The sequence below is a fragment of the Diorhabda carinulata genome, unplaced genomic scaffold, assembly GCF_026250575.1.
Source record: "Diorhabda carinulata isolate Delta unplaced genomic scaffold, icDioCari1.1 Dcau_20, whole genome shotgun sequence".
Classification (NCBI taxonomy): Eukaryota; Metazoa; Arthropoda; class Insecta; order Coleoptera; family Chrysomelidae; genus Diorhabda; species Diorhabda carinulata.
This window is the reverse complement of record NW_026613965.1, coordinates 147,501-157,500: the sequence shown is the minus strand read 5'-3', so window position 1 is coordinate 157,500 and position 10,000 is coordinate 147,501.

Genomic DNA, 10,000 nt, shown 5'->3' with positions numbered 1-10,000 from the left:
ATCCATTGAGCTGAAAATAATGAGTCGATTAATCATTGTAATTTTTTTCTTAATCTTTTGGCTCCGATTTCAACCAAATTTCGTACATGGGGGTTAAATGATATGGGGATTCGACAAGAGATGTCAGTTTTCGTTAAAAAAATTATAACAAGGGAAAAATCCATGAAAATTGAATTTTCGTAAAAAAAGATATTTCCAATCTAAAAAATAATACTTTTTCTGAAATCTCCGGCGACGAATATATGATATTTGATCTTTTTCCCAATACTTTTAGACGAACCCATATTTTCAAAAATTTGGCACAAAACCGAGAAATTTCCGGAATATTGTTGTCATCCCTGAGTATAAAATTGAATAAATTAGAAATTATGAGAGTTATCATGCTATTTATGGTATAAATCGATTAAGAAAACTTCAATGTCTGTCCTCAATTCCATTGCAATTCCACATTCTCCAACATACGCGTATTATACAGGGTGAAATTTGAGACAAATTTTTTTCTCAAAAAAATCCACATAAAAATTCATATTATCTACAGATCAGCAGCTGAAACGTGGTAATGAGAAAAAATCGGAAGAAGACCATAGGTGCTATCATAGAAAAAATATACCTCCTCTCCCTTTATTATACAAGGCGAGTTATAGACCTTTGAATTTGAGCTATTGCAACGGAATTCGACATTTCAAAGGGTACCCCTGTGGAATAGAAATGGAGAAAAATCTTTTGACTCCGATTTCAACCAAATTCCGTACATGGGGGTTGAATTATATGGGGATTCGACGAAAATTGTCAGTTTTCAGGAAAAAAAATTTTGACAAGGGAAAAATCCGTGAAAATCCATGAAAATTGAATTTTCGTAGAAACGTTATTTCCAATCTAAAAAATAATACTTTTTCTGAAATCTCCGGCGACGAATATATGATATTTGATCTTTTTCCCCATACTTTTAGACGATCCCATATTTTCAAAAATTTAGCCACAAAACTGAGAAATTTCCGGAATTTTGTTGTCATCCCTGAGTATAAAATTGAATAAATTCGAAACTTTGAAAGTTATCATGTTTTTTGTGGCATCAATCAATTAAGAAAATCTTCATTTCACTTATTGGTCTCATTGCAATCCTTCATTCCCATACATACGCGTATTATACAGGGTGAAAGTCGAGACAAGTTTTTTTCTCAAAAAAATCCACATAAAAATTCATATTGTCTACACATTAGCAGCTGAAACGTGGTAATAAGGAAAAATCGGAAGAAAAACATAGGTACTATCATAGAAAAAATATACATCTACTCTCTTGATTATACAAGGCGAGTTATAGACCTTTGAAGTTGAGCTATTGCAACGGAATTCGACATTTCAAAGGGTACCCCTGTGGAATAAAAATGGAGAAAAATATTTTGACTCCGATTTCAACCAAATTCCGTACATGGGGGTTGAATTATATGGGGATTCGATAAAAATTGTCAGTTTTCGGAAAAAAAAATTTGACAAGGGGAAAATCCGTGAAAATCCATGAAAATTGAATTTTCGTAAAAAAGATATTTCCAATCTAAAAAATAATACTTTTTCTGGAATCTCCGGCGACGAATTAATGATATTTGATCTGTTTTCCAAAACTTTTAGACGAACCCATATTTTCAAGATTTTGGCACAAAACCGAGAAATTTCCGGAATATTGTTGTCATCCCTGAGTATAAAATTGAATAAATTCGAAACTACGAGAGTTATCATGGTATTTATGGTATCAGTCGATGTAGTTATATTTATTATATATATATATATATATATATATATATATGTATTCATATATAGAAGGAAATATGAAATTCAAATTCCAAATATATTCAACTTTGATATATTCCGAGGAGGAGCCGCGATGTCGCGGCCGCTTCTAACTAGTTCACCCGTTTAAAGGGAACGTGAGCTGGGTTTAGACCGTCGTGAGACAGGTTAGTTTTACCCTACGGATGACTCGTCGTTGCGATAGTAATCCTGCTCAGTACGAGAGGAACCGCAGGTTCGGACATTTGGTTGACGCACTTACTCGAGCGGGTAATGGTGCGAAGCTACCATCCGTGGGATTATGCCTGAACGCCTCTAAGGCCGTATCCTTTCTAGTCAAAGGTGGCAACGATATCTCTTGGAGTTCCGAGAGTCGAAAGGCTCAAAACAATGTGACTTTACTAGGCGATCGTAGCTTTGTTGCGGTCGTCGCACGAGCCCTATATCTATAAAAGATCATTTGTCGACGGTGGGATCGATCCTTGCTATGTACGACACGATCTTTTAATAGACGAATATGGGTAAAACAATCATTTCGATGTTGGAACTCGGAATTGTCTGTAGACGACTTACGTACCTGGCAGGGTGTTGTACCTGGTAGAGCAGTTTCCACGCTGCGATCTATTGAGACTCAGCCCTTAGCTTGGGGATTCGTCTTGTCGATTAGACGAGGCCCCTTTTTTTGCAATTTCTTTTTATAAATATTGCCGTTTTCTCTTATATACTACACGCACAACAACAATACTAACGACATATTAACAAATTATATTGTTAATATTGTTAATAGTAGAGAGTTGTTGTTGTTGTTGTTGTATTCGTGAAACGGCATTTTTTATAAGTAAAATTTCCTAAAAGTTTTTAGTTTTCGACTTATATATATATATATATATATATATATAATATATATATATAATATATATATATATAATATATATATATATAATATATATATATATAAAATATATATTAGAGCAGTTTTTATTGGATATAACACATGCCGTTTTCGATAATACAACAACAACAATAATAATAATAAACAACATCAACATATATACTCTATATTGTTATTATTGTTAATAGTTGTATTTCGGAAGCGGCATTTTTTATAAGTAAATTTTCATAAAGCTTCTTTTTTTGGAAACAATTTAATGTCATTTTTTCAAGGCTTTCAAGCAATACTATTATGTATCCAAAACTCGAGACGTGTTTTCTCATTATATATTTTAGATAGAATTCCATTTTTCACACACTTCTTTTCGTTTCAACTTTCTATATACATCTTTTACCGTTAATATTACATTTTCTTATATTGTTACGGCTTCTATTTTATTCATTGATTCATAACACAATTTTTCGGTTAAACTTTTTATATAAGTTTTTTTAGTGATTCGTAAGCTCATTTGTCGGACCGATGGTTCCTATTTCCATTACACATTCATTTTTCCGTTAAGATTATTTTTCTGTGGGAATTTTATTGTTACTATTTTCACAACACTTCTATATAAAACACCTCGGACGGATGTAGACATCCAAAACATCTATCTCCATACAATTTTCACAATTCATATTTTTTGACATTATTAATATTTTCATACAACTTTTATATAATCCACATCCAAAACAACTCTTTCAATTTTCACAGTTAATTTTGTTCATCAAGTTCCTATATCGAGAGCAATCTAATTTCATAATACTTGTTATTCATCATTATTACTATTTTCATAAAACTTTCATATAACACACCTCGAACCGCTTCTACATACAAAACATCTCCATTCAATTTTCACAATTCATCTTTTTCGACGAGTTCCTATATCCTGCCGCCCAGACACCAAACTTAACACGATTCTATAGACACTAGCGCCCTCTGCCGGAGAGACGCCAAACTTAACACGGTTTTATAGACACTAGCGCCCTCTGCCGGCCAGTCACCGAACTTAGCTAATTTCGTAATACTTTGCTTTTCATAATTATTACTATTTTCATACAACTTTTATATAATACACCTCGTACGTTCATACATCGAGCGGCCATCTAATTTCATAATACTTTTTTTCTTTATCGTTAATATTTTCATAACACTTTTATATAATATAACTCGAACGGCTTCTACATAAGAAAAATTTCCATTCATTTTACACAATTCAACTTTTTCGACAAGTTCCTATATCCTGCCGACCAGACACCAAACTTAACACGGTTTTATAGACACTAGCGCTCTCTGCCGGCCAGTCACCGAACTTGACACGGTTTTATAGACACTAGCGCCCTCTGCCGGCCAGTCACCGAACTTAACACGGTTTTATAGACACTAGCGCTCTCTGCCGAAGAGACGACAAACTAAACACCTTTTTATAGACACTAGCGCCCTCTGCCGACCAGTCACCGAACTTAACACGGTTTAATAGACACTAGCGCCCTCTGCCGGCCAGAAGACAAACTAAACACCGTTTTATAGACACTAGCGCCCTCTGCCGGCCAGTCACCGAACTTAGCTAATTTCGTAATACTTTGCTTTTCATAATTATTACTATTTTCATACAACTTTTATATAATACACCTCGTACGTTCTTACATCGAGCGGCCATCTAATTTCATAATACTTTTTTCCGTTATTGTTAATATTTTCATAACACTTTTATGTCATACACCTTGGACGACTTCTACATACAAAACATCTCCATTCAACTTCACAAATCAACTATCTCGACAAGTTCCTATATCGAGCGGAATTAAATTTCATAATACTTGTTTTTCATTATTATTTCTATTTTCATACAACTTTTATATAATACACCTCGTACGTTCATACATCGAGCGGCCATCTAATTTCATAATACTTTTTTCCGTTATTGTTAATATTTTCATAACACTTTTATATAATATACCTCGAACGGCTTCTACATAAAAAAAATTTCCATTCAATTTACACAATTCAACTTTTTCGACAAGTTCCTATATCCTGCCGACCAGACACCAAACTTAATACGGTTTTATAGACACTAGCGCCCTCTGCCGGCCAGTCACCGAACTTAACACTGTTTTATAGACACTAGCGCCCTCTGCCGGAGAGACGACAAACTGAACACGGTTTTATAGATACTAGCGCCCTCTGCTGGCCAGTTACCGAACTTAACACGGTTTAATAGACACTAGCGCCCTCTGCCGGCCAGAAGACAAACCAAACACAGTTTTATAGACACTAGCGCCCTCTGCCGGCCAGACGACAAACTGAACACGGTTTTATAGATACTAGCGCCCTCTGCCGGAGAGACGACAAACTAAACACCTTTTTATAGACACTAGCGCCCTCTGCCGGCCAGTGACCGAACCTAACACGGTTTAATAGACACTAGCGCCCTCTGCCGGCCAGACGACAAACTGAACACGGTTTTATAGACACTAGCGCCCTCTGCTGGAGAGACGACAAACTAAACACCTTTTTATAGACACTAGCGCCCTCTGCCGGCCAGTCACCAAACTTGACACGGTTTTATAGACACTAGCGCCCTCTGCCGGCCAGTCACCGAACTTAACACGGTTTTATAGACACTAGCGCTCTCTGCCGGAGAGACGACAAACTAAACACCGTTTTATAGACACTAGCGCCCTCTGCCGGAGAGACGACAAACTAAACACCTTTTTATAGACACTAGCGCCCTCTGCCGGCCAGTCACCGAACTTAACACGGTTTAATAGACACTAGCGCCCTCTGCCGGCCAGAAGACAAACTAAACACCGTTTTATAGACACTAGCGCCCTCTGCCGGCCAGTCACCGAACTTAGCTAATTTCGTAATACTTTGCTTTTCATAATTATTACTATTTTCATACAACTTTTATATAATACACCTCGTACGTTCATACATCGAGCGGCGATCTAATTTCATAATACTTTTTTTCTTTATCGTTAATATTTTCATAACACTTTTATGTCATACACCTTGGACGACTTCTACATACAAAACATCTCCATTCAACTTCACAAATCAACTATCTCGACAAGTTCCTATATCGAGCGGAATTAAATTTCATAATACTTGTTTTTCATTATTATTTCTATTTTCATACAACTTTTATATAATACACCTCGTACGTTCATACATCGAGCGGCCATCTAATTTCATAATACTTTTTTCCGTTATTGTTAATATTTTCATAACACTTTTATATAATATACCTCGAACGGCTTCTACATAAAAAAAATTTCCATTCAATTTACACAATTCAACTTTTTCGACAAGTTCCTATATCCTGCCGACCAGACACCAAACTTAATACGGTTTTATAGACACTAGCGCCCTCTGCCGGCCAGTCACCGAACTTAACACTGTTTTATAGACACTAGCGCCCTCTGCCGGAGAGACGACAAACTGAACACGGTTTTATAGATACTAGCGCCCTCTGCTGGCCAGTTACCGAACTTAACACGGTTTAATAGACACTAGCGCCCTCTGCCGGCCAGAAGACAAACCAAACACAGTTTTATAGACACTAGCGCCCTCTGCCGGCCAGACGACAAACTGAACACGGTTTTATAGATACTAGCGCCCTCTGCCGGAGAGACGACAAACTAAACACCTTTTTATAGACACTAGCGCCCTCTGCCGGCCAGTGACCGAACCTAACACGGTTTAATAGACACTAGCGCCCTCTGCCGGCCAGACGACAAACTGAACACGGTTTTATAGACACTAGCGCCCTCTGCTGGAGAGACGACAAACTAAACACCTTTTTATAGACACTAGCGCCCTCTGCCGGCCAGTCACCAAACTTGACACGGTTTTATAGACACTAGCGCCCTCTGCCGGCCAGTCACCGAACTTAACACGGTTTTATAGACACTAGCGCTCTCTGCCGGAGAGACGACAAACTAAACACCGTTTTATAGACACTAGCGCCCTCTGCCGGAGAGACGACAAACTAAACACCTTTTTATAGACACTAGCGCCCTCTGCCGGCCAGTCACCGAACTTAACACGGTTTAATAGACACTAGCGCCCTCTGCCGGCCAGAAGACAAACTAAACACCGTTTTATAGACACTAGCGCCCTCTGCCGGCCAGTCACCGAACTTAGCTAATTTCGTAATACTTTGCTTTTCATAATTATTACTATTTTCATACAACTTTTATATAATACACCTCGTACGTTCATACATCGAGCGGCGATCTAATTTCATAATACTTTTTTTCTTTATCGTTAATATTTTCATAACACTTTTATGTCATACACCTCGGACGACTTCTACATACAAAACATCTCCATTCAACTTCACAAATCATCTTTCTCGACAAGTTCCTATATCGAGCGGAATTAAATTTCATAATACTTGTTTTTCATTATTATTTCTATTTTCATACAACTTTTATATAATACACCTCGTACGTTCATACATCGAGCGGCCATCTAATTTCATAATACTTTTTTCCGTTATTGTTAATATTTTCATAACACTTTTATATAATATACCTCGAACGGCTTCTACATAGAAAAAATTTCCATTCAATTTACACAATTCAACTTTTTCGACAAGTTCCTATATCCTGCCGACCAGACACCAAACTTAATACGGTTTTATAGACACTAGCGCCCTCTGCCGGTCAGTCACCGAACTTAACACTCTTTTATAGACACTAGCGCCCTCTGCCGGAGAGACGACAAACTGAACACGGTTTTATAGATACTAGCGCCCTCTGCCGGCCAGTTACCGAACTTAACACGGTTTAATAGACACTAGCGCCCTCTGCCGGCCAGAAGACAAACCAAACACAGTTTTATAGACACTAGCGCCCTCTGCCGGCCAGACGACAAACTGAACACGGTTTTATAGATACTAGCGCCCTCTGCCGGATAGACGACAAACTAAACACCTTTTTATAGACACTAGCGCCCTCTGCCGGCCAGTGACCGAACTTAACACGGTTTAATAGACACTAGCGCCCTCTGCCGGCCAGACGACAAACTGAACACGGTTTTATAGACACTAGCGCTCTCTGCTGGAGAGACGACAAACTAAACACCTTTTTATAGACACTAGCGCCCTCTGCCGGCCAGTCACCGAACTTGACACGGTTTTATAGACACTAGCGCCCTCTGCCGGCCAGTCACCGAACTTAACACGGTTTTATAGACACTAGCGCTCTCTGCCGGAGAGACGACAAACTAAACACCGTTTTATAGACACTAGCGCCCTCTGCCGGAGAGACGACAAACTAAACACCTTTTTATAGACACTAGCGCCCTCTGCCGGCCAGTCACCGAACTTAACACGGTTTAATAGACACTAGCGCCCTCTGCCGGCCAGAAGACAAACTAAACACCGTTTTATAGACACTAGCGCCCTCTGCCGGCCAGTCACCGAACTTAGCTAATTTCGTAATATTTTGCTTTTCATAATTATTACTATTTTCATACAACTTTTATATAATACACCTCGTACGTTCATACATCGAGCGGCCATCTAATTTCATAATACTTTTTTCCGTTATTGTTAATATTTTCATAACACTTTTATATAATATACCTCGAACGGCTTGTACATAAAAAAAATTTCCATTCAATTTACACAATTCAACTTTTTCGACAAGTTCCTATATCCTGCCGACCAGACACCAAACTTAATACGGTTTTATAGACACTAGCGCCCTTTGCCGGCCAGTCACCGAACTTAACACTGTTTTATAGACACTAGCGCCCTCTGCCGGAGAGACGACAAACTAAACACCTTTTTATAGACACTAGCGCCCTCTGCCGGAGAGACGACAAACTAAACGAAAGGGTAAAAGAGCGACAGACCAGCTGCTACAAACATGTAACGAACAAGACATCGACATAATCCTAATACAAGAGCCATTCCACGACATAAAGCCACCTCCTAACTACATAATAACGAGACACAATAAACATAGCAAAACATGTACAATCACAAAGGCCGTGTACAAACCGATTACGATCACCTCTATGACTGACGAGAATACCACAACCATCCAAATACAATTACAAGACACAACAATACACATCATCAATATATACGACGAGCCAGGGGGCAATAGAAATAAAAGACTAGATAGACACAGAAGGAAAATAGAGGAAATAAAAAACCCCTTTATACTGGCAGGAGACTTCAACGCCAAAAACACCGGATGGGGAGGAGATATAAATGACGACAGAGGAGAGGACATACTGGACTGGATAACTTCGAGAACTTACTTTATAAATAACACACATGACAGCCCACCGACATTTATTAGCAACAGAGGGAAAAGCTGGGTAGACTTGACTATTACAAAGGAAATAACCTTAACGGACTGGATCGTACATAACGAGGAGACACTCAGCGACCACGCATATATAACATACAACATAAGACAAAACATGAGATATGATCGACAAAAAACAAACAAGACAAAATATGACTTTAACAACACAGATAACGAGAAAATTAAAAGAATCACGGATAATCTTGACTGGACCCTGCTCCACGACGTAGAAAGTACAGCGCAAAAATACCAAAACAACTACGTTAAAATCATGGAAAACGGGCTAAAAAAAGAAAAAAGGAAAAAAAGAAAAAAAACTCAAATATGGTGGACCCAAGAGCTGACCAGACTAAGACAGAAAACGAACAAGAAACGAAAACAATATCAACAAGAACAAAACACAATAGAAAGAGCAATTAAACTAAACATATACAGAGAACAAAGAAGAATATACAAAAAAGAGATAAAAAGAAATAAAATAAACTCACTACGCCAATTTCTCACCGACAATGACCCGGATAATCCATGGGAAACAGCATATAGAATACTAAGAGCAGGGACCACAACCGACTACTCACTCAAAACGATAGAAAAACAGGACGGAACGTGGACAACTACAAGAGAGGAGACAATAATGACTTTACACGAAATGTACTTCCCCCCAGACGACATACAAAACGACACCCCACTACAAACCGAAAAAAGAAAAAATATGACCAGAGACTTTACGACACCCGAAGACCCGATCTTTACAGAACAAGAGGTACAGTGGACAGTAGCAATAATGAAAAACAAAAAAGCGACATCAAATGACAATATACCAAAAGAAATAATAAACATAACAAACGAATACAACGTCAAAGAACTAACATCACTATATAACGCATGCCTACAAGAAGGACACTTTCCTAACATTTGGAAGACCGCAGACATGGTGTGGTTACCAAAAAAGAAC